This window comes from Pelodiscus sinensis, chromosome 4, assembly GCF_049634645.1.
Source record: "Pelodiscus sinensis isolate JC-2024 chromosome 4, ASM4963464v1, whole genome shotgun sequence".
NCBI lineage: Eukaryota > Metazoa > Chordata > Testudines > Trionychidae > Pelodiscus > Pelodiscus sinensis.
This window is the reverse complement of record NC_134714.1, coordinates 62804662-62831312: the sequence shown is the minus strand read 5'-3', so window position 1 is coordinate 62831312 and position 26651 is coordinate 62804662. Positions and strand designations below refer to the sequence as shown.

The 26651-nt window shown below is 42.9% G+C and overlaps 1 protein-coding gene across 3 annotated transcripts in view; it reads right to left on the bottom strand.

The window, feature by feature from the left end:
* Positions 1-24454, bottom strand: part of BAHD1 (bromo adjacent homology domain containing 1) — an 87446-nt gene extending 62992 nt beyond the window's left edge. The window contains exons 1-2 of one of the 3 annotated variants that reach the window (XM_075927097.1): positions 24323-24454; positions 12665-12729 (exon numbers count right to left, since the gene is read on the bottom strand). The gene's annotated coding sequence lies outside the window, so the exon portion shown is untranslated. Of the gene's footprint in view, positions 1-10989; positions 11259-11313; positions 11881-12664; positions 12730-24322 lie in introns of those variants that run through there. The other 2 variants (XM_075927096.1, XM_075927098.1) reach the window with 2 other exon arrangements.
* Between the last annotated feature and the right edge of the window lie 2197 nt (positions 24455-26651).

Sequence of the window (26651 nt, the reverse complement as noted above, 5' to 3'; positions counted from 1 at the left end):
TAACGCAAAAGCAGCCCAGATTGTAGTTTATAGTTTGTGTCTCGTTCTTTGACAAATTTGTTAAAACTGACTGGAGAGTAGGGACGTTAGCAGATAGTCGGCTAACCATTAAACAAACATTTATCGGTTAATTGGTTAACCGCAACACACACACCCCATGCTCTGCATTTAAAACTCAGACTGGCAGGCTGGCTCAGTACCAGCCTGTAATCAGGGGCTGCTCAAGCCCGACCCGTGGACAGGGGCTGCTGCCTGAAATACAGAGGCAGCAGCACAGAGTGGCAGGGGGTCGGGAACTGGGAACACACTGGCTGCGGGCTCTGCCCCCCCACCCCAGGGGTGGAGGGAGTATTTTAGTAACTCTGTAAGAGCTAAGAATTGTTGTGGTTACACAATTACTAAAATAAACCATTTCTAACACTGCTACTGAAGAGTAGATCAACAAAGGATGCCTAAAGCCAAGAGACTGACAGGTGGAGCAAAAGCAGAGTGACAGCAGGAGACACTAGCAACTCCCAGTCTGAACACAGAAAAACCAGCTGAAAGTTTCTAGGAGCTGAGATGCCAACAGTTGGTAGACCAGAGAAAGCAGTGCCATGCTTTGCTAAGGAAACCATGTAGACTACATGAAGACAGAGTATAGATAGTGGATTCAAATTTTAGTAGTTGTGGAATTTCCCTATGCTGACTAGTAGCTCTAGTTCTATTTAGGAACCTAAAGGCAGCACAGAAAGTGCCAAGAATCATGTCAATTTCACACTGCTGCTGTGAAAAGATACAAGTAGCAGAGGAAAGCAATTGTTTTGGTTGTACTCAAAATACCATTAAATCTCAGGGATGTGGGAGAATAAGGAAGACCAGCTCTAACCCACACAACCCCTTTGTACAAGAGGCTATGGATGGGGAGACTAAACAGAGTTCCTCTTCATCTTTCTAGCAGATTTTGGGGCAGGGAGAAGGGGAGGATCACGAAAAGGAAGGAGGATGTTTCAAATATAAAGACACCTATTAAGTCAGAGGCTTCTATTAAAGCTAAAGCCCCCAAGGAGGGAGACAGTGCTCTGGCAGGAAACCCAGCATCTGTCTTTTTCATAGCAACTGGGAATGCAAGGCGGCTGGCTTTTTACCAGGGAGCAGCCCATTGTCCTCACTGGCAGCTTCATTAGCTTCTCTATCAATGAATTGAGTTTGGTCTTTCAGCCAGTACCAGTCTATGTAGAAAATATTGCCCTTGAAGCACATTATATGGGGATACCTGAAGCCTGTACCACATACTCGCTAACTTTCCAAAACAATGCATATACACACACTATAATGTGCAGTAGCAGCAAGTTATTATTCCCCCCCCCCCCAGTGGTTTAACAGGATGCTGCCAACCTAAACATTTTTTATTTGAGATTTTACAAGTACCAAAAAGAGAAAAAAAATTACATTGGTTATTTTGTGCATTTAATAAGTTTCAGTGTTTCCCTATGTTTGTGTGGATCTTCCATAGAGCAAAAGTCTTAACATACAAAAATATGATGAAAACCATAAAAATAAGTAAGGGGCCTCAGACACAGGGACAGTACTTGAAGGTATTTTTAACTCTTACTTTTAATTGAATAGATTTCATCTCAGCAGAATGCAGGCCCATCAAAAAAAGCCCAAGTCACTATCACCTACTAGACGGTTTTATTAGAGGTTACAGCTAGTAACTAGATTTTAATAACGCACAAGTATTGAGAAAGTAGAAATGCTTCTGTGTGTTCACTTTCCTTCAACTCTATGGTCCATTTCTGCAATTGCCTCTGATGGTTACCTTGGAAACATATGCAGGTTAAATTGGATTCACATACACTTAGTGGTGGACAGATGGAGTTTTGAGCTAGCCAGTGCATGAGATTCAGAAAACAGTAAGACTTGGGATAAGTTCACTTTATCTGTTTAAAAAAAAGAAAAAAAAAGAAAAGCAACCAACCATGCCACACCCCTTTCTCCCTCCAGGAAGTAGGACAAGTGATCTTTTACACAAGTGGTTATTTGAGTGTAGCATCCTAAACCCCAAAATGCCTGTTAACTTTTTATACTTTCATACAGATAGCAAGGCCACAAGCACCTTACAAATTCCCACTAAAATTCTCAGATTTTGGTTTTAGGCAAGGATAGGACAGCTCTTAACCCTGGTTAGTGGCTTCAGGCAGAAGAGCTAAGGTAAATTAAATCTACATCTATCCAGTGAGCTAGAGGTGTGATTCTCAGCTCTCATTCACATACTCACACTAGCTCTTATCTGAACAAGCACACTATGCTACTATTTTTAGATCCAGTGGCATGGACAGCTGCTGTCACTACTGCCACCTCAAGGACATACCCAAGGACTGGTTGGTTACTGCAGAGCTCAAAGGAAGTGAGAGAAAACGTACGAATTAGGATACTGTTCAAACCTGGGCAATCTTAGAGTGAAAGGAAGAAGCAGGTTACTCACTTGTGGCTGAGGAGAAAGGCTGGGATGGGAGGGCAAGCTGGTGGGAAGGGGAAAATCACTCTGAAGAGAAACAAGGATTACCAGCATCTCTGGAAATGAGCAGAAATTAGACTGTAGTCCTGAGGGCATTTTTCTAAAGAAAGCCACTTATAAGGTCTTCTAATGGGTGGAGAGGGGGGACAGAATTTCACTTGTGGATTGTGGATCAGCGTTGGTACATTACATTTCATGCTGTGAGGCTAGTTCAACAGTCATTAGAAATAACTTTAGAACATAATAGCAGTTATTTACAAATACCATTAGTACAAATGCTGTACCAAGTGCTCAGTCTCAACCTTGGAAAAGATCTCCACAGCACCATGCATGTAATGGCTACTACATAAGCATTCTCACACTAGCATTCATCTGAGCTAAGAACAGTAGTGTAGCCATGGTAGCATGGGCCACAGTGCCATGGCTATTTATGCTCTAAAGTTATTTGTGATTGTTAACCCTTGTTCCCTCTTCAGAATAATCTCCACCACCCCAGCTTGCCCTCCCCACCCAACCAGAAGTGAACAATCTGCTTCCATCTATCGATGCAAGATTGCCCAGGTTTGACATTGGTTGCCGTACTTCGGAACTATTTTCTCACCTCCTTTCTCCCTGGAATAGCAATTCCCTGAAGAAATCTCACATCTTTTGCATTTGATTTTATCATTCTTTTGTTGCTCCCTACATTACTATGGTCATCTACTACTTTTCCTCCAATAACTTCCTCAACTTGATGAAGAATCTGTTTCTGCCTACCACCTCATAAAAAATATACCTTTATCCATTATAAGAATTACCTTCCTACTACCAGCCTTTTCTTAAAGTGCTTTGGAGTTCACCTGGGCAAAAGACAAACCATCAAAAAAAACCATCCTCTCCCTAGCTGGTCATTTGCTTCCCTTGTCCAAAAATTTAGTTTGTACTCAAGGATGAAGCCTTCTCCGTACACATGTACAGTATATATCTGCTCACTGATACTTTTTCAACATGGCCTGCACACACCAATGCCTCAGCTTTATTTACCCCTGTGAGATATACAGTTCCTCTCACCTCAAATATTTAAACGCCCTCTCTTCCTTTTTTTACTGTCTTCCCAAATCCCACTATGTCAGACTTTGGCTGTGATATGGTCACCCTTTATTGTAGGTGCCTAATCTCAGAGAGCTCTGCTGATTCCTCATTCATTTCAGGATCTACTTCAAGTTTCCCTTTGTTTTTAAGGCCCTCCATAGGCCTGATTTATCCTCACAAAACTTATCTTTCATTCTGTTCCCTTCTCACCCACTTAGTCCTGTCACATAATTTTGCAGCTGCTGGTACAAGCACTGCTGCTGAGTTCTTTCTGCATAATCTCTCTTACTTAGTTGAACTGAGACTAACTTTTCTCCCTTGCCTATTTCATTTCATCTTCTTCACAGTTAAATTGTTTTGTTTACAAGTATTCTACATGCTCTTGACATCTGTACAAGAGACACTACATAAAACTGTCCTGTACTAGCGGACAACTAAAACACTTTTCAGTGAGGCACTCAGGGTTACAGCCTGAAATAATAGAAAACTATGCATGGGATATTGACAGAGCCAGCACACGGAGGATCTACCGGTCTCTGCAGCTCTAAGGTCTCATTTAAATAACATTCAGACTAAGATACATTTGGGAAAATAAACAGTTTTACATAACTTAAAAGTCTATCATTTTAATTTCAAAGAAAATATTAGATAAATTACAACATAAGTAACACATACACAAGAGCTTACAAAAAACCTTTGAGATATTACCTGATAAAGATCCAGAGTATTTTGTTCCAGGGACACACATCCATCCCTGAACATTTTAAGCAATATTTTGAATAAACACACTAACAATAGGTGCAAAGAAACATTGTCATGGTATGTCTCACAAAGGAAAACCACACAATTAAGCTGTAGCTAAACAAGCAACAAAAGTCACAGCCCAAGTTAAAATAAGACCGGACAGGCCTGAACTAAAGCCATAACACACCACATGAAAGAAATAAAATGCTTAATAAATCCCATTTATTCCAATTAAAAAAATCATTCTACTTTAACCATCCAGAGGCTTACTTGTATAGAGAGCAATTTCTATAAACATTTGCGTCTATCCTACACAAAAAATGCTAGACCAAATACTTGCATATACACCTATAAAGAAAAACAGCTTTACTATATTTTAGCCTTTCCTACAGGTGTATAAAAAGACCACAACATATACAAGTCCCAAGATATCCAATTTATATATCAATCCTTCTCAATACCAGTCATGTAGAACAGTACACCAACTCTCTCAGCATAACAATGCTGTACCAGACATAAGCACAGTATCAGTGGATACTAAAAACCATGCCAAAAATCTGCCATTCACAACGTTTACCTGAACTTAATTGTATGCCTGCCTAGGATTGTAACTGAACATTTAATTAACAGTGAACCTATCAGTAAATTCCACCGGAACATACATGGTTAAAAAAATTCCCTGAAGTGTTTTGGAACCAAACAACCTTGCATTACCGTAGAAATACCAGAAAATGAAAATGAATAGAACAAGTTCACAGCAAGAATGAAACTGACCAGCTTAATGAAATCCAGAGGTAAAACCACCACAGTTATTTTCCCCCAATGTTAATCGGTTAACTCATAGCTGAGAAAAGTGCTTTAAGAAAGTGAAGTTTCTAGCCCTGCCAATCACAACCTTTAAAATGTTAAGTTTCTGGAAGCATTGCTGCAATGAGAAGTCTGCATCCTGAAACACCAGAGTATAAAAATATACGTTTCTACTTTTTCATCTTAATGAGTGTTTATTAGATGCACTTCACTGCTAATGACATACTAGCTACAGACAAGTGCACTTGCTTAGTGCAGTTGGACCTATGGCACATTGTGTATCCTGACATTCCATAACTACTTGCTGCCTGAACACATTCACCCTTCCATCAGCTACGAAGGCAATTATACAGCAAGCTGGTATAACTTGGCTTAGTGCTCTTAGCAGAGGGCCTGTGCAAAATCTGGAGAGATCTGCACATGCTCTTTTAAAGCTCAAGAATTTTAGCTAAAAAATTGTAGCAGAATATTAAGTGTAAATAAATTATTAGTTGGATACACAAGTGAAAGAATTAGTTTTACCCATTTCCCCCCTTATTTCTAGAGCCCTTCAGTAAAGTTGAAAAAATCAGAACTCCTATCCTTGTTCAGGGAAGTCTCATTACAAATCCTTTAAATGGACATCAGTTTAAATTATACTTCTACATGAATTTTGAAAATTTACAGTGTGGCTACAACTAAGATTAAGTGCAAGTTTGTTTAGTAGATTGTTTACTTTGGGCAGTTGAAGGCACTTGGTCTACTCAATTTCACTCTTTTCCCTTTACATTGTTTCCCCTATGGGAGGGGGGGAGGTTTGCCCCTGTAGCAATAGGAAAATGGGATTGTAAAAAAAAATAAAAAAATAAAAAAAATTAAAAAAAAAATCACAATAATTGGCAAAAGGAACAGAAGACAGGCATAAAACTGAACTCATTTTGAAACTATCTATATGGACATAGTCAAACCATAAAGACCCAACTTTTGGTTTCATTTAAAATCCTTTTTTCTTAAAGTATGTATTTTGTTACTATGCCAATGGAAAAGGGGTTTTTTAAAAAAATTTTAACTAGACATTCTGTTGAAGTGTTTGCGACCCAACCACTACAGTATTGTGCAGGAAGACTGAAAAAGGAACTTTGCATATTTCGTACAAAACAATAAAAATTATCTTTATTTAAATATTAATAAAGTTGGTATGAATAATATTTATAAGGAAAATTGTGTACAAGTGTCCCCAGTTCAAATTTTATTTTATTCAACAGTATGTATTCAATAGTGAAGATCAACAACATAAACTTTAGTTAACACCAGTAAGAGTTAACTTTTATATTCGCATGTATAGCCTAGGTATATATTGTATTCTACTGTTTGTGCATTTATACACATAAATAGCATGTTTTAGCCTTCCGCTAAAAACAGCACTTCATTGTGTTAGGCACCATGCATATTCTTAGATATTCTCTGCCTCTAAAGTATTTACAGACTAAATCATGTTTTGCTATTTACATTCTTCATAAAGAACTGCCTACACAGCATTCTACAACAGATGCCACCTAAAACTATGGTTTTAATATGTTTCACATACTTAGCAATTTGGGGAAATATCTGAAGATACATACTGAACTTGTAGTGGTGAATCATAGCCATTTTACTTGCTGAAAGCAATAAATTGCCTTGATGCTGAATGACGTTTAAGAATATGGCAAAGAGGAAAAAGCCCTTCAAGAAATCCCATGGAACGTAGAAGGAATCCCAGAAGATTTTTGCCAACATTTCCCTAATAGTCATTATACAATATTATCCCTGACCATGGCATACTCAGCAGTATAAAACGTATAATGTATATTTTAAGCATTTGTTGTTTTTTTCTTGTTTCAATGTTTGTTGTAGTGCATTATACTACAGAAAAGTTGTTTCCATGTTTACTTTCCATGTTTACTGTTTTTTCTGAACTTCTGTTTTCATTTGATTATTCACAGAGAAGACACTGGGAACTTTTAATTACTTCAATTGATTAATTGGGAAATAGATTATCTCTCCATGGTGTGTGTGTTCCTCCACACGCACAACACGTGCATTATGGTGGCTTGGCAAATAATGGATGGAACAAAAATCAGTGTGGACCTTGTGTGTGTAAAAACTCTCAAAGACGTCCACGTATGTTAAAGATTTTACACACTAAGTTGGAGCATTAGAAATATACTAGTTTTCTTGTGCATGAGTTTAATGACAGAATGTGACTGCATGCCTATGTTTGCCTAGGATTTCTAATTATGTTTTTCAATTGTTTGTTTTGGATAGGTCTGCAGTTAAGAGCGTGGATTCAATACTAAAGTATATCAGGTCAAATTTTGAAAAAGGGTACAGATTTCCCAAACAGTTATTCATCATCACCTAAGTAAAATATCCATGTACTGTATAAGCACAAGAATAATCTGCTCACAATACACACTCACTACACAATGACAATTATTGCTAAGACATAACAATAAATTAACCCACTAGTTTCAACCAATGATGAAAATGAATAAAGGTGGTATAAAGATAGAGCAGAAACCTGAATGTGACAAAAATTACATTTTTCTTTTAAAAAACAAATTATTGTAAGCCACTGTAAATACAGTGATGCACAACTTCAGAGGCTTTGAAAGTAACCAAATTCCAGCTAGGAATCCATTATCAGGCCACAATACTGCTATATCAAAAGTGCATTATCAACATTAATGCCAAAAATGTGAAGATGACTAAGTCATCGTTTTCCCCAAGATTTGAGCCCCATATTTAAATGTGTAAAACTTCACCTAGAGATTAAACCAAGCTGAACACTAAAGCAAGTGAGACACTATTTTAGCCACTGGTTATAATTGTAGATTTTTCAATGACAAAATCCATCACGGCACAAAAACATTTTTTACTAAGGCAGTGGCACTGTATTGTTCAGCATAACTGTTTTAGGTGATAGCAAACTGCATAATCCAGATAAGATCCTACACATAAAGATTCCCAGTAAATTATTCTTCCCTGAACAATAGTTCTGGATCTTTAAGCTAAATTGTGTATCTCTAAGCAAGGTTGTAGTGAGGTTAACTTAAATTCTGCAGTATTCATAATACAAGAGCCTAGAAACAGAGGTGGCTTCAACTACATTTAAAAATGGAGGGATTTACCAAATTAAATATAAAAATTAATACAAACATTCCAGGTTTTGAATCTGGCTAAATTAAAAATAAAATTAGTTTACCAACAATTTTATATTGAAGTTGCAAGACCACATCATAGAAGATGTCAAGAAATCTGAAGTTTCTGGAAGCTCCGCAGGGGACAGTTCGGGTATATGGTACTTAAGTGTGGGGAATGATTTCAGATTGTGGGATAGGCTCATTATTTGGATATTACTGCTAAAATGATCAGTAGTGAAATAGTTAATGCGGGCATTTTAGTTATTAGATTGCAAAGGAAATGAATAATGCTCACTGCATCACATTTGGGAGGTTTCTTTCACAACCATAAGGGCTAGAAACTTACATTTTTTAAAATAAAAGCTCAGATTCTGAAGCTAATTTTGCATCCTTCTCTCCCTCCCCTCCTCTCCCCCCAAAAAATAAATCACAGAACACACTGAGCTCTGCTTAGTAATAGTAACCTGAAATTATCATATTCTAATTGTGACCGATTGATGGATAGGTCAATTAACGATAGTATCAACTGCCCAGAAATGTCTTCTTTAAAGTTCATGTACTCCTAATAATGACGACTTCAGATGTGGAGTAAGTATCAGCAGTAGCTGAACTCTTAAAAAAAAATCCTGTTTGCAGGGTACTCTCTTTAGAAAGACATGTCATTATAGACAAAATAAATTCTAGAATTAACATTTTCAAAGTTGTCTCAAAAAATACCAGCTGCTCTTTTAAAAACAGATTGGGTTGCCATAATGCACCATTAAAAGAGTTGTAACAAGAATAACCTGGGATTTTAGCATCTCCATTTATCCAGATCACTGGTTCTTGAACCATAGTCCAGAGAGCACTTGTTAGTCTATAGAGATCTGGCCAGTCACATGGTGCTGGCTCCTGTATCTTACAGAAGCAGCTGGAAAGAAGGAGCCAGTGAAGCTGCCTCTATTAGAAGCCACTGCTACACAAAAGAAACAAGCTTCTCTCAGCAATGAGAGCCACCAACAGGAGAGAGAATATCCAGCAGGATGGGAACCATGCAAGTGGGCAGCATGTGCAGGGGAAGAGGAGGAATGGTTAAAGCAAAGAGCAAAGGAAACTGTGGAATTAATCCAAATACACTCCAAACACAATATTTATTAAAATCAGATTATTTATTGCATATTAACTAATATTACTATGTGTAAACTATCACTTTCCTTTGTTTTGAATTAATAATAACTGGCAAATAATGATACAGTCACTGTATTAACAAATAGTCTATACCATAAGAAAGTTAGAACTTATCTATTTGATGAACATTTATTCCTAGTGTAGTTATTCTAATTTGTGGCACACCCATAACAGCAAATCTGCTCATAATAAGCCACACAAGCTAAATTCCTACTATTATATAGACACCTTTCAAACTTCCATTCCACTCAAACTGATGTAGTGCCCTGGATCTGATATTAAAGATACCTGAAAATAAACTAATCATGAAACACCAAAAGCCATTATACTTGAATAAGTATATAGTGAGCACATATTGTCTGCTCTCCATCTAAGTGTTTCAACCCAATCCACTCACAAATCCAAAGCTGGCATTTCCCTTGTTAAGATCACCATAACTTTCTGTGAAGGGGAGTCAAATGACACTTTCTCTATGGGAAGTCCACTCCCCTAACAAATTCCTTCTCTGTTTTTCTTAACATGATGTTGCTTCAAACACATGCACCAAAAGATATACAAACTTAAAACTTGTCCCTCCCTTCTAATATATGACACTTTAACTTGATATTGATTCATTTGTGACTTACTCTTTCCACAGAAAACCCATCAAGATTTATTTTCAAACAATTTTTTCCTTTAAGGCTATAATGCTTAGTCACTTCTCAGTCCCCCCCCCCCCAGTTTCAAATTGCCTGTCAAGTTGCCCAACATCTCCGAACCAAGCATTCTGTTTGTCTTTGTCCTTTAGAACCATTTTAATAAGGACATCTGTCTCAGTCTGGTTTATCAAAAAAAAAAAGCCTCTATATAGATTTGCAGCCCTTTCAAAAGTAGCACGTTGTAAAATATTCCTACGACTGAAGAGGCAGAAGAAAGGGGAAAAAATAGCTGGCGGAGGAGCACAAACACCATTTGTGTGCTCCCCTTGAGCCCATCACATGCCATTCTCCACATCATTTGGAGTTTCCAAGTTAATTGTTTTATTACATAACTTTAAACATAAAGCTAATCCCAGAGCAAAACAGCCCGGTCACCGATATGATATGGCTCCGACGATACCAAGGAGTCATAACCACAGCTCAACCCACCTGCCACAAAGGCCATTTCCTCTGCTTTCTGGAGAGGGGGAAGCGGCTCAGACAGCAGGGTGATGGGCGGGGTAAAATGGGAACACCCCACTGTGTCCTTCAGCTCGCCCAAGCGCCAGCCTGGAGCAGGATGCGCCTTGCGGTCACATCGCCCCCCATCTACCAGCCTAAGGGCTACAGACCCACCCGCCCCCGCTTCGCTAGCTCTGGAGAGCACTGCGAGGCAGATCGTAACAGTGGCTGAGCTCTGAGAGGCCGACGCAGCCAGATCCCCGACCCCAGGCACACGCGCGAAGGGGAGTGGGGCCCAAGCGGGGATCGCAGGGCGAGGGAGAAGAGATTCCGCCGCCCCAGCCCCACAGTATCTGTCACCTCACGCCGCCGAGTATGGGCCGCCCGCCTGCCTGCTCACCTCGGGCAGGGGACTCCCCCGGGAGAGGGGGGGGGTCGGATACCCGCCGAAGTAAACCAGCCCCCGCCTTCCCTCAGCCGGATCCGGGCGGAAAGTTCCTCGTCTTCCCGACCTGACGCGGCGCCCTGGGCAGGGGCGTCCCGCAGGAACCGCCTCGGCGGGGGCGGCGGGAGCTGCATCCCCTCCCCGCGGCAGCACCTGTTCCCATCACCCCGCTCCGCAATGGAAGTTACCCGGGGAGACAGAGCCAGCCGTGCGCCACAGCCTCCGCCGTGCGGGATCCCGGGGCGGGCGGAGCCCCGAGCACCATCGCGTGGGACTCACCGCGGCGCTCTCCCGCGCTGCTCCGTGGCCGGCCCGGCCCGTCGGGGCCCAGGGCAGCCGGAGGCCCCGGCCGGGATGGAATCCAGCAGCTGGACCCCCCCCGGGGCGCCCGAGTCCCGGGCTCCACGCTGCTGCGTCAGCGCCTCCGCCGCCGCCTCCCCCTCCTCCGGAGCCTCCTGGCTGCGGGATGGGGATGGGGGCGCCCCCTCGGGGCGCTGCGATCAGGCTCCGCCCGCCCGCCGCGGCCGCCCCGCGCACACAGGCCGGGAGCAGGCGGCCGCTACGGCTGGGACAAGAGGCTCCTCCGCCGCTGCCGCTCGGCTCTAACTCCCCGAAAGCAGCAAGCCCCTCCGTCCTCCTTCCTGCTTCCTCGTCCGCAGCCAATCAGCGCCCTGCCCACCAGGCCGCTTCTCTACAGCGCCAATCACACGGGCCCCAGCCAGCCAATCCCCGCTCCGGCCACCCGCCCCAGCCGGGCCAAGCGCCCCCCCACCACAACCGGGTCCCAGCGCAGGAGGCTCCCAGCAGCCACGGCATGGCCACCACCGCCCCAGCGTGGGGGAGGGGCCAGCCACACGCGAGCCTCAGCATCCCCTGCGGAGCAGCGCTGGGCGAGCCCCTGACCCAGCCCACCTGCCAGCGTCGTAGGATCCCTTCCTCATCCCACACCCCACTGCACCCCATCCCTGCCTGTATCCCCCTAGAGCCTCTTCCCAGCCCCTCAAGAAGCCCCCGCCTCGCCCCCGTTTCCATCCCAACCAGCCTACACGCGCCCTACATCCTGTCCCACCCCATTCACATTCTGCTGCCCTCTCTTCCCATCCCAAACAGTCTCCCCCCAGACACCTACCTCTCCCCAACCCACAGAATCCATTAACGAGACTCTCATGCCCGACCCACTGAAGACCATCGCCAGCCTGCCACCCACTCTCCCTCCTCCCCCCCGCCCTTGTGACTCTACACATCACTGAGCTTCCAGAGCCAGTCTCCCACCGTCCAGAACTTCCCTTGCTCTCTGCTGCACTCACCCTCATTCCCTCCCCATCCCAGGGCATGTATAACCAGGTCACTGACATTCCATGGAACCTTCACTTGTGCCTACTCCCCCTGCACAACTGCCATATTCAGGTCACTGACTCAACTTGTCAGTCAAGCTCTAGTACTTCCTCCCCATCCAGATGAGTCCTCTGCTGCACTCTGCAAAGAGAACTGCAAAGGCAGTTGATGATCTAGAATATAGTCTATGTCTTAAACTAATCCTACCTCTCTCACCTGGATCTAACAGAACTAATACAGCAATTGCTAGTAAATGAGACAGACCTGAAATAGAGGAAATCACAGCAACACTTACACCTTAAATCGGGTTCCCAAAAGGTGGCATGTGATCGGGTTGCATGCTGGCTTCTTTCCCACCTGCTAAAGAGAATTAAAAAGTAAAGATACACGAAACACCTTTCTCTTTAAACAACTGTAGTCACTTGGATGTTGTGTGATTGTAAATGAGAGGAAAGACAATCTGTGCCAATATTCATGGGAGGACAAGCAGTACACACAACAGTCTTTGTATTAAGTATGTCCTATACTATGAAAAAATGGAAACCTTTGGGTTAAATCAATACCTGTTGACCACATATTTATCTATTTATTCTATTAAACTAACCTCCCTCCAATGATTACTGCAATTCATAAACAGGCATAATATTAAATGCAATAATTATTAATGCACAGAAATCAAGCATTCACATATAAAGAAAATAACCAACATTAAGACTCCTAACACTGTCATATCCTGTAAAATATATGATTATAGGTTACACAGTAATATGATAAGGTTTGCAATTCAGAAGGGAAATTACAGTAGAAAATACAATATCTGAATAATCTGCCTAAATTAACATTGTAGTAAAACCTTAACTTTTTGATTTTGTGACTTTAACATCACATCAATGCTAATTTTTGTGATTGATTCTCTATCCCAACTGCTGACAAAATTCACAGTGCACTTTTACCCAACACCTTAAAGTGAGGTGTCTGTAACTAATGAATTCTTTAATCATGATGTCCTTAATTGATGGCCTCTCCTACACACCAGCATCCTAACTAATACATCCTCTCCAAATATAACTAAATATTCAAATATGTACGTTAATCAACTGAACAGAGGAAAAATACACTTTCCTTTAACTGAAAAAGATGGAACAATTGTGTTAGAAACTCTCAAAATTCATTTTTCAGCCGAGACCAATCTTTGAAAAAATTGAGCCATAAAGAGAAAAGAAAAGTTAGTTCAGGAAATGTATAAAACAATTGGAAAAGCAGCAGTAGCATAGAAACTGGAATTTACCCATAAATGGAGCTACTAGCAACTCCTGTACAGATAAATAGCAATGAAACACCTTTACCAGTATTTACATTGCAGTGTCTTCAATATAATCACGATTCTTCACAGCTTTCCCCATTTACATTGTTTCCCCTCTCCACTGAAGGTATAGATCAGATTACTTTTCTCCTGGTACATAGCGTGGCAGAACAAATGAAGATTATGCTGCTGCCTATACAGATATTTGTAAACTCAGTTGTGCAAGCATGAACATCTGAGGATAGGAATGGACTCCTGGATGCTGTGGAGAAATATGAAGACAGGAAGTGTTATAGAAAACCATTCTCTGCTGTCCTATAGCCATCTCTAGGAACCCATTTTCTGGTTCCTCAGTTACCAGTATACTAGCAGTATATAACACTGTCATTATAGCACATATAAAGGCATAAACTCCCTCTTTGAGAATTAGATGGCAGGTGATTGTGACCTCTCAGAAATGAAAGCACAATGAAAAATTCTCCCTTATTGGTTTATTGGCACAAACTCCTTTTGTAAATAGTATTGTAATTCAGTATCAGCAAATTTCCTATTCTTTCAGGGGGAAGACAGTTTTAAATATTACCTAGGAGGGACCAACTGCCACAGAACCTCACACCCCAATATTCCATACATCCTCCCTCTGAAGTATCATATCAATAGTAAAGGGAAGGGTGTCACCCCCATATGTGAATTGTGACATAAGGGGCAGTTTCTCTCCTCTTCCAGCCATGGAGACAGTAAACACATCAGTTAAGAGTCTGTTTTATACACGTTTTAGTGGAAGTATTGCTGTCACTAAGGGCTTGCTTTTGTAATTACCTACAGCTATTCCACAATAGGATGATCCTACCTCACAAATCCCTTTTGGTTTTTAAAGGAGAAAAATATATATTTTTAAAACTTTCTTTGTTATTACCAGACTCAGCACTCACCCTACGGTGGGGCACCAGGGACAAAGGGCTTTCTAGGACCAGCTCATGGAGCCAGCCCTGGGACTGGCCATCCATTGCGAGCAGAATGCTTGTTCAAAGCAGTGGTACTTAGTTGCAGTATCCAGCCTGGGTGGGCTACAAGAAGGAAATTATGCCCCCCCCAAAAAATTATGCCCCTCTGGAGCCAGTACCAGGGCCTTAACACGGATAGTCAAGTTTCTACATGTCTTTTCCCATTCGTGGCCACTCTAAACACAGAGGGTAGGATTTCCCAACAAGGAGACAACGGTGATGGGGAGCTCTCTACTGAGGAGCTGTAGTCAGAGCCACATAACCTGTGATTTACCAACTGGAAGTTATGACAAGCAAGGTCCATTTTCTCAAAAATAAAATCTGTGACTTTCACTGAAATTAGGGAAGGAAATATATGCTCCCTGATTTCCACTAACTCCCACATCTTGAAACTTATCCATCAGCTTTAACATGTTTGCCATTCATTTAACTCCCACTACAGTAGTCTGCAGTTCAGGAGGACTTTGGGAAGCAAGCACATGCCACATGGGATAATCCAATCACAGTGTGAGTGTATGTCTAAACAGACAGCATACACCAATGAACACACAGTCAACTAAGCCTTAAAAAACTAGGTTAAAATAACATTTACAGATCTGGTTGGAATTTAGCAAAACCCAAGTAAATTTAAAAGGCTGAAATACTCTCTTCTCATTAGACCTGAGTACTGTGTAACCCATAATGGCTGATCATTCATACAGTGTTTTGAAATCCTTGCTGTGCTTGAGTTAAATGGGCTGAGAGGTAAAGAGAACATTTCAAACAATTGGTGATCTGTTTTCTGAACTCATTCCTAAGGCAGTTTGTGTAGATATAAAATTCTTTTAAGACACAGCTTTGGAACCTTCTGTTTATTCACCTACCTGCCACTTCCATGAAAAAGCACAATTTCTCTCAGCAACCAGGATTTGTAAGCTACTGATAAATTCTCTACATGATGGTAAAATAATTGTATGAGTCTACCATACAGTTGAAAGCAATGATTTCACACAGTACCACGTACAATGGATTAGAGTAGGGTTCCAATATAATTTTCAAGGTTAGCCATCTCCGGAGCAAGTGGTCAGCCAATACTAGAGGCTACTCTTCTGAACAGTGACTCAGCCACTTGGACCTAGCATACTAACAAACTACCATGAAAACTAACCAACATGCTTTTGGACTGAGGTCTGATAACTGGGGATATGAGGCCTGACTGAAGTTTAATTTGAAACGTGGCCTCTCCAAGCAAATAAATGTACACTGCCTGTAACCATGGTACAAAAGCTAGAGGTGAGGCTGTCTGAAAAATTTGCTATTATCTTTGATAAATCTTTTTCAGCTGTTGAGAGCCACAGGGGATGAGCAGTAGCAATTGGCCTTCATCTAATAACCTAGCCATCTTTGTAAGATCCTCGTGTTTTGAGATTCTCAGAAGACAGGATCTGTAGAAAAGCACAGTGTTAATACTAAGGGCATGTCTTCCCTACTCGCTGGATCAATCACTGAGCACTCTCCCGTCTACTCCAGTACTCCATTAAAATTAGAATAGTAAGGAGAGTCAACAGAAGAACGTCAGCTATTGACTTACCACAGGGAAGATGCTGTGTTAAGTAGATCTAAGTACGTCAGCTTCAGCTGTGTTACTCACGTAGCTGAAGTTGTGAAACAGATTGACAGCCGGCTGTAATGAAACTAGTTGAGTTTTCTACTCCTTTAAAGGTAGCATTAAAATAGAAAACAATTCACAGAAGCATATGGGAGATGATAGTGCAGCCTATGAGTACTTAAAGTATATGCAAACTATTTACTCAGCAGACCGCAATCATTGTAAAGGAATACTTATGTAGATCTGTAAGCTTACTGGAGAGTTGATTTCCAATGTGAGAGCATGCAATAGCTCCTCAATTGGATCAGACTTTTCAGAGTCACTACCGTTTTCAGACTTGCTTCCTTTATGCTTAGCAACTTTATTGCACTTCTGCATTTAAAGAAAGATTGGTGCAGAGAGTGGGGAAGAGGTACTATTAAAAACCATTTCCATTATATCTTTATTTCACTACTTCCCTCAAGAGTCCTGTATCAAAGCAACATACCCTCAGGGCATTCAGTTACCTTCAAAAAACCCATCAATGCTGTCGGCTAAAGGGAGTCACCCAAAGGTAAAGGGTTTTACCTGTCCCTGGGGACTTAGTGCTGCCTATGCAATGCTCCCAACCTGAAGAGTGAGGGAGTCAATCTTTCAGGCTATGTCTACACTGGCCCCATAAAACGGAATAGTCATGCAAAGCAGGTAAGTCAGAATAGGGAAATCCGCGGGGGATTTAAATATCCCCCGCGGATTTAAATAAACATGTCCGCCGCTTTTTTCCGGCTTGGCGAAAAGCCGGAAAAAAGCGTCTAGACTGGCGCGATCCTCCGGAATAAAGCCCTTTTCCAGAGGATGTCTTATTCCTACTTTCCGGAGGATCGCACCAGTCTAGACGCTTTTTTCCAGCTTTTCGCCAAGCCGGAAAAAAAGCGGCGGACATGTTTATTTAAATCCCCCGCGGATTTCCCTATTCTGACTTACCTGTTTTGCATGACTATTCCGTTTTATGGGGTCAGTGTAGATGTAGCCTCAGAGTCAGCAGTATATTTTACCACTGGACTACCAAGCTGTCCTATACATTTTTAAAACAGGCTCTCTTTCCATAAACAGCATATTAACTAAGGTACTGGTCAAAGGCAGAGCAAAGAATCTAACAGTGATCTCACTTTACTTTCCAGAATCACTGTAACAGCTTTGCAAGCTATACCACTGTGATTTCAGCAGCTAGGGAAAGTCACATCTGGTCAATACTTGGATTGAAAACTGTTGGATTTGGAGATGATCTGAAATAATTTCTTACTATGAATACTGTCTGTTGACCTCATTACTGGGATGTACACTGTGTGAATATATTGGTTTATTTTGATCAGGGGCTGTAAGGGGGGAAAAAAGCAGGTAGAAAAGAGAATGGGGCAAATCAGACCATTTCTCAACAAATACTCGAGGGTTAAGAGACATTACCAATTCCAGGAAAAGGTGTGTGCATACCACAGATCAAAAGGACCACACCAAGCTAGAAAGACTCTCTCAAGAGAGGAGGGAGCTTTTTGCAGTAATCAGGATGAGACACAGGCAGCTAGGGTTGCCAGATGGTTTCAACAAAAATACTGGACACAGTTGACATTACATGACAATCTATATTACATCTTATTTAGAAAATACCGGACATTTATATTTTCTCAATTTGTTTCCCCAAACAGAAAGCTCAAATACTAGACTGTCTGGTTCAAAATCAGACACCTGGCAACCCTACAGGCAGCCAATAGGAGCTTTGAATACATTAGCCCTGCTTAGCTTGCCACCAGGTGAGGACAAACCTTTAGGTAAAAAAAGATATGCACAAAGACTGCTTTAAAATCCCTTCTCTCTGAAGCTTTGTTCCTACTCTAAAAACAATCAATGCTTTGGCTTTAGAAAGGCTGTTTGGCTGCTATATTCACCACTGGCCACAGGAGTAAAGGGAAGACCCTACTGGTGCCAGATACTAGTCAGATCTACAGGGTAAACATGGTCAATACAGAGTGCTGTGGCCCTGGGTCCAAATCAAAACATGTAAATTGTAGAATGGCATCTCAGGAGAGATAAAGGCAGGAGGCATGTTGACTGTGAGGGTGCTCTCTGGGGCTAGGACTACACTGCATTCTAAACTTGAAATAAGATACACAATTTGCACTACGCAAATTGCGTACTTATTTCGAAATAAAGTGTTATTTCGAGTCATCCCTTAAGCACTGTGGAATTAGGGTTACCGGAATGCTGAAGTAGCGCGCCCATTATTTTGAAAAATATTTTGAAACAACAGGTGGCTTGTGAAGACGTGGGGGAGCTATTTCAGGATACCTCTGGTATCCCGAAATAGCACTGCAGTGTAGCCATACCCTGGGAGACCAGGCAGGAAACAGAGACTCAGCTAACCCTGTAGCCATGACAGAAACTTCCAAGGAAACAGGTGCTTGCAGGAAATGGTGCTTATGATTCAGCAGATGGCACTCTTCCCTTTGAGTCAGTACTGAACCAATACCCCAACATGATGTTAGGGGTCACTGTGCTAATGGACAGATCATCGTTCAAAAGGAGACAGAGAACCAAGTTCCTGACTGCTTTTGGTTAGGCAAGATCAGACACAAAGAATGGGTGTGAACATGGGTGCCTTGGTCAGATTTTAAGGTGGATAATTATAGAGAAGTTTAAGAAAATTAAATTAGAGAGAAATTTAAGAAGAACTGGAGAAGTTATTCATCAGTTCCTAACACCCTTCTTCCCATCAACACATTACACACACATGCTTGTGGATACACAGTAGCAAAAGACGCACACATATGCACACTCACATACTACATGTACGCAGTAGCTGCCATGCATTTTACCCCAGGCGTGGTTGCCTTTCAATGAGGAATGGGCTATCTGGATTTGGACTACACAAAGCATGCCAAGATCCCTCTCTCACTAACTAACAATTTCATGCTGCAATCACTTTGACGACACCCTCTTGGGCAATAGTTTCTGTGAAACAGAGGTGCATCAGTAAATTAATCTCACCTCCCACACAGTGACATAGTAAGTTTAGGAACGAAGGAGGCCAAGGGACATGAATTAAAGAGTCAGAGTTCCTAAGAGTTGCTTTATTAATCTACATCTAGGCAAATCTGGAATTACTATAGCTAAATTATCTCTATCCCTTAATAACTGATCAGTAATTGTTAATCAGAAGTGTTTCCAGTTATACTAGTAAACCAAACTATTTCCATAACAAATAAGTACATTTAATGAAACAAGTATCTAACAAACAGCAATACATGCACTATTCAGCATTTAGAGAGCACATTCTTCAAACTATTTGTCCATAAGAGAATCTTGTCAATGTTTATGCTATTCCCTGTATACAATTAAGTGTCAGCTCTTCATTCAAGGCGCAGGCAGGTAACTTAACCTCTTTCAGGGATGCAAGCTGTCAGAACAGTAGGAGACCAGGCCTATATGGTTATATATACACACACACACACCGATATCTGATGGAGAAGTACAAAAACTAGAATTGCCCTAGAAAGCAGACTTAGCCTTTGCATTACCAGAGTTCTTTCTCTGAAACTCTTTATAAAGCCACTTTCTCTTTTGGGACATTAACGCTTTTGACATATCCTCATTTCTTGTCCCTTCTACAGTCATCAATTACTCTCTGAAATGATGAAAAAATAACAATCACTGTTTACAATACATGGTAGCTGCGTATCTACTACTCCCTTGCCACCATCACGGGAACCCCACAAAAGTGGATGTTTTCCCATTATCCATGAAGAATGAGCTGTCAATGCCTGTCACAGAACATTCCTATTCCAACTTTCTGACCTGTCTCCTGTAAAGCGGACAACATCTAAAACATTCTGCTTGTTGTCTGAATAGCAGCAGAGGGGAATAAATATCCCTGTGTTTGTTGACTCACCATTTGAAATGTGCTGGTATAGGCAGTGGCAGTATTTACTGACCTGCTGTCACAGTCACCTCCATAGACAGCAAAAGCCTGGTTGTAATTTTGTGTAACCTTCCAGTAGCAGGACAGATCTCAGGGAGCTATAGCATGATCCAGGAAGTGACAGAGGCTGAAAACTGGATTCTCCACAGCCATGCCTCTTATGCAGTTATTTACGCCAGTACAAAAAGGACAGATACCACTGAGGAGGGAGGGAGACTGGAATGGGGCAGCAAAAGGAAAGAGAGGCAGTTGGGAAAAAGACACACTGATGAAGAAAGAAAATAGTATGACAAAGGAAGAGAATGACTTTGGAAAAGAGGGAGAGAGAAAGAGAGAGAGAGAGAAGAGAGTTATGTTTCTTTATTCCCAATTAGCCCAAACAAACATTTAGTTATTGACATTAATTGGATAAAAAGAAACAGACAATGAGAATATAACAAATGGATCAACTAAATGCAGCCATAGAGTCCTTAGATGTTCCATTCTTTACATCCCCAGGATCAATCTCCAACCTAAATAGACAAGGTTTTTAAACATCACGGTATGTTCCAGATCTTAAAAGATGCAAACACCAGAGAGTTTCTTAAAGCTACAAACACTACTTCAGTGAAGAAGACACAGGCTCCCTCTGTACCTCCCATTCCAGTCTATTCCTGGGATTCCAGCAATCACACACCCCTTCTTCATTCCAGGGGCTTGGTGTATCGGCCATCCCTCCCTCCCTCATACCATTTTTCTCCTTTCCCCATTATGCTAATGGTAGGGCTCCAGGTGTGCCCCCCCCCCCCCCAGTTCACTATTTCCTTAACCCATCTCTTCTAACATCTCTCCAGGACCCTGTTTCTTCCCTGCCTTGCTTTTTTCTCCCGGTCTCCATTCTAGGCCCTAGCTTCTAGGCCCATTTATTCAGTCTCCCATCCACTGGGGCTCTGCTTCCTTGTCATCACCACCACCATTCTGCCCCACCCTCCATTCCCTTTAGGTCTCTCCTTTGCCCTTCCCACCCACTCCCTCACCAACCCTTCTTCTCCTCCCCCAGACCAGATCGCTTCTCTCCCAGCCTCTGCTTCTCTATCACCACTGGCCCCCACCCTCTCTAGGTCCCTACTTTCCCCCCTCCCCACTTCCAAGAGCCCATCCATCTGGTCCCTGGTATGTCTCCCAACCATGGCTATTTTCCCCACCCCCTAGCCACTCTTCTCCCATCCCTCCAAGTCTCTTCTTTCCCTTCTACATCCCCTCCCTGTAAGATGGTCTTATTTTCTGTTAGAGTCCAGACAACATTGTGCTCCCCAGTAAATTAAGGTGCCACCTATGATATGTGCAGGCATCAGAATCTTCTGCCTGAAGCACCAGGCAGTTTGGGGGCCTGACCTTCTGAATCAGGCGCTTCTCGTGATTTTGGTGCAAATTTGAACACTGGGATTGTACCTACTGATGCCTTAGAACATTCCCAAGAAGGCATTACAAAGTTACCATCTTACAGACAACTAGATTTACTTGGCCAAAACCGTGGGCTTACATATGCAGACCCTATGACCCTAAAGAAGATTATAACATTGTCCCTCTTCCTGTGCTATTTATTAATAATAGAAAATAAGGGTTTGAAGAGACATCAGGAGGCCCGACACCCTACTTAAATAAGGACAAATCCCAACTAAATCATTCCAGCCAGGGCTTTGTCAAGCCTGGCCATAAAAACTTCTAAGGATGGAGATTCCACCACCTCTAGTGTATTCCAGTGCTTCACCACTCTCCTAGTGAAATAGTTTTTCCAAATATCAACCTGGACCTCCCCATTACAATCTAAGAGCACTGTTTCTTGTTCTGTCCTCTGCCACTACTGAGAACAGCCTCTCTCTATCTTCTTTGAAACCCTCTTTTAGGTAGCTGAAGGCTACTATCAAATCCCTCCTCACTTTTCTCTTCTGTAGACTAAATAAAGCTTAGTTCCCTCTGCTTTTCCGCATAAGTTACACACTCCAGCCCCCTAACAATTTTCATTGCCCTCTGCTGGACTCTCCAGTTTGTCCTCATCCTTTCTGTAGTGGGGTCCCCAAAATTGGATGCAATACTCCACATGTGGACTCACCAATGCCAAATGGACAGGAATAATCACTTCCCTCAATCTGCTGGCAGTGTTCCTACTAATGCAGCCCAATATGCCATTAACCTTCTTGGCAACAAGGGCACACTGTTGACTCATATCTTGCTTCTCTTCCACTCTAATTCCCAGGTTTTTTTCTGCAGAACTGCAGCTTAACCAGTCGGCTCCCAGCCTATAGCAATTCATTGGATTCTTCTGTCCTAAGTGCAAGACTCTGCACTTGTCCTAGGGGAACCTCAGATTTCTTTTGGTCCAATCCTCCAATTTGTCTAGGTCATTCTGGACTCTCTCTCTACTCTCCAGCATATCTACCTCTCCCCCAGCTTAGTGTCATCTGCAAACTTGCTGAGAAAGCAACAGATCCCACCATTCAGATCATTAATGAAGATGCTGAACAAAGTCGGCCCCAGGACCAACACGCAGCTTGATACCAGCTGCCAACTATACAGAGCCATTGATCACTACCCATTGAACCTGACGATCTCACCAGCTTTCTATCCACCTTACAGTCCATTCAGCCAAACCATACTTCCTTAACTTACTGGTAAGAATACAGTGGAGGACCTTATCAAAAGCTTCACTTAAGTCAATGTATATCACATCCACCACTTTTCCAATATCCACAGAGCCAGTTATCTCATCACAGAAGGCAACTAGGTTGGTCAGGCATGACTTGCCCTCAGCAAATCCTCATTGACTGTTCCTGATCACCTCTTTCTCCTCAAAGTGTCTTACCACAGTGCTTTTGGAGAGTAGGCTGTATCCCAACAAGATTTCTCCCTCACATCCCACTAATTTCTGGGATAACAAAAAACTTAAGGTGATCCCTTCTGATAACAGTATTTGAAATTATACTATTGCCAGACGTACATGTCAATGCATCAATTTGCTGTATTAAAGGGATTGTTCTTTATTTTATAGCTTCAATTATCTCCCTCAGAAAAGTCACAGAGATAATTCCATTGCCATCTACCGATGTGTTACTTAAATATTCACAAAATCCCATGTCTTCATTTAACCTGGATTTTTGCACAGACTTGCAGTTTTTAAAAATCAACCTGTCCATGCTAAGCCCAAAGAATCTGGCAGCATATCACTCATTCCTTTATAAGATTGTGTGTGTGTGTGTGGAGGGGGAGGTCAAATAACACTGCATATGGGAGAGAACTAGATCCTTCCGCAAATATCATAAAATCCAAACTAGAAACTCCATGTTTTCTACAGGTTAGGGCAGGAGGAGTGTAACTGAAAGGAGGCAGCAGTCTGTCAAGTTAGGAACCATACCATAAAATATAAAAGCTACATTCTCAATAGACCTCTGTTTGGAAACTATAGAAAAACAGTGGCATATTCCCACCTGTGTGGAGGGCTATAGAGTCCTATTCATTATAGGCTGAGATGTAAGTAACTATCAGTCCCTTAGAAGAACAATTTCATACACTGCTAGATGTTTAAATATACTGTGCACAGATTAATTTGACAGAAGGCTTTCAGTTTCATTTACTGAAAACAACAACCAACCCCACTACCTTCTCCCCAGCACATACAAAGAAATTACTAGCTTTCCCAGCCTGAACTGAGGTGCTTTCAAATTAGACCTCTCCATACCTGGTGAGGGACTGTAACAATTATACACTTGCTTTAAGCCCCTTTTTTCCCCTATAGACACTCCCCTGCACTTCCTAAAACTAAAAATGCAAAACAGTTGCTCAGTCAGGTTTTCATACCAAGTCCAATTTACCCAGAACCTCCCCCTCATAAATTCCTCCCTCCACACAGAGATATGTTTAAATGACCAGACTCCAACCCAGTTTACAGACAACTAGCCAAAACAGCTGAGTCAACGCTACCCCACCTGATGCAGAGCAGCCTCAGCATAAAAGGTGCTCACATGGCATGGTCTACTGCTTAAAGAGACAGTTACATTTCTTTTTCATGGAGGAAGACAGAGTAAATACTCTAAGCCAAATTAATTTCTGATGAAACTCTACTTACTTACTTGGAATTATATTACATGGAGGAAGATCTCAGAGGGGTAGCTATGTTAGTCTGTATCTGCAAAATCAGCAAGGAGTTCTGCATTCCTAGGGTTGCCAGGTGTCCGATATTTTACGGGACAGTCCAGTATTTGTGCTCTCTATCTGGTAAAAATAAAAATCAGAAAATACCAGACACATGCAATGTCCGGTATTTTCTGATTTTTCTGGCTGCGCACCAGACGGAAACCTGGCATGGGCGGGAGGAGCAGCTGGAAGGCGGGGCCACAATCGGCGCTAGGAACCTGTGATTGCGCAGAAGTGTGGCGGGGGCGGGGAGAGTGGCTGGGACTCCCAGCCACTCCCTCTGCCCCCTCCAGGCTTCTGCGCAATCAAAGGCTCCCAGAGGCGACTGTGGCCCCGCCTTCCACCCCGAGAGTCCCTGCTGGGAGGCAGGACCACAATTGCTGTTCTGGGCTCATCAGAAGCCCGGAAGCCTAGTGGGGGCGGGAGAAGTGGTTGGGAGGCAGGGTGAGATCAGTCCTGGGAGTTCTTTACAATCATTTCAGCTGCAGGATAAAAAGGAGTTCTTCTAAATTCTTCTATAGCTTTAGAGGAATAGAAAACAATTAAAATAGCATGCACATTTGCACAATTACTTCTAAGCCTCTTTACATAGAGATGGTGTAGGACAGTGGTCCCCAGTGCAGTGCCCGCAGGCACCATGGCGCCCACCAGGCCATTTCTGTGCGCCCGCTGAATGATCAGGGCCGGCTCCGCCCCCGGGCACGTGGCGCATGGGCGGTGCTGGGCCCTGGGCGTGTAGCGTATGGGCAGCCCCTCCCCTGGGCACACGGCACAGGAGTGGCGCTGGCCCCGGGCATGCAGCACATGGGCTTTTCCGGTCCTGGGAGCACGGCATATGGGCGACCCTGCTCCTGGGCGCGCGGTACAGGAGTGGCACCGGCTCCGGGCGCATGGAGTATGGGCAGCCCCACCCCTGGGCGTGCGGCACAGGAGCGGCGCCGGCCCTGGGAGTGCAGAGCATGGGTGGCACCAGCCCTGGGCACACGGTGTATGGACGGCCCTGCCCTTGGGCACATGCGCGGCACCGCCCCCAGCAGCCCCAAAAGGTTGGGGACCACTGGTGTAGGATGAAGACTGTTTATAATAAGACTGTTTATAATAAAGTATTAAACATAGCAGCTACGTCTACACTGGCATGATTTTCCAAAAATGCTTTTAACGGAAAACTTTTCCGTTAAAAGCATTTTTGGAAAAGCTCGTCTAGATTGGCAGGATGCTTTTCTGCAAAAGCACATTTTGCGGAAAAGTGTCCGTGGCCAATCTAGACACGGTTTTCCGCAAAAAAGCCCTGATCACCATTTTCGTGATCGGGGCTTTTTTGCTGAAAACAGTACTGTGCTGTTTACACTGGCCCTTTTGTGCAAAAGTCTTTCGGAAAAAGACTTTTGCCCGAACGGGAGCAGCATAGTATTTCCGGAAAAGCACTGACAATCTTACATGAGATCGTCAGTGCTTTTCCGGAAATTCAAGCGGCCAGTATAGACAGCTGGCAAGTTTTTCCGGAAAAGCTGCTGATTTTCCGGAAAAACTTGCCAGTCTAGACACAGCCACTGTGTTCGTGGCAGTGTTATTTTTTTTTGCTCGACAAATTTTTAGCCCGCGTGTTCGGTATTTTTTGGGAGACCATCTGGCAACTCTATGCATTCCCCACGTCTGTTTGGAGGAGTGTCACCTTCCAGGGGCCATTATACACTTGCTATAAACACTCTTAACCCCCTCCCCCTCCCCAGAAGCTCCCCTACATTTCCTAAAACTAAAAATGCAAAAGAAGTGCTCAGTCAGGTTTTCATACCAAGTCCAATTTACCCAGAGCCTCTCTCATAAATTCCTCCCTCCCTACCCCTTGTACGCAGGGATATGTTTAAATGACCAAACTCCATATAATTGCAATTGCAAGTCAACTGTCCACAAATATAGGGAAGAAAGTGGCTCAGTCAAGGTTCCCTCATGGACATTTTAGCTTCTACCCGTAACTTCTACAGCCAGGGCTGTCGACAGATTTGCCCGGACATCCAGCAATGCAGCAGGGAGGGAGGCTTAGGCTCCAGGCCCCCGGAATGGAAGGCGCCTTGAGTAGAAGGGCTGGGTTAGGGATTAGATTCCCACAGCCAGCCCTCAGCACTGCCCAGACCATGCCATGCGGGGCTTCGACAGTGATTTAAAGGGCCCAGAGTTCTGGTCACTGCTGCAGCCAGGATAGCAGCAGCAGTGCCAGGAATCCTGGGCCCTTTTAAATTGCCGGGCCCTGGGGCAGCTGTCCCCATC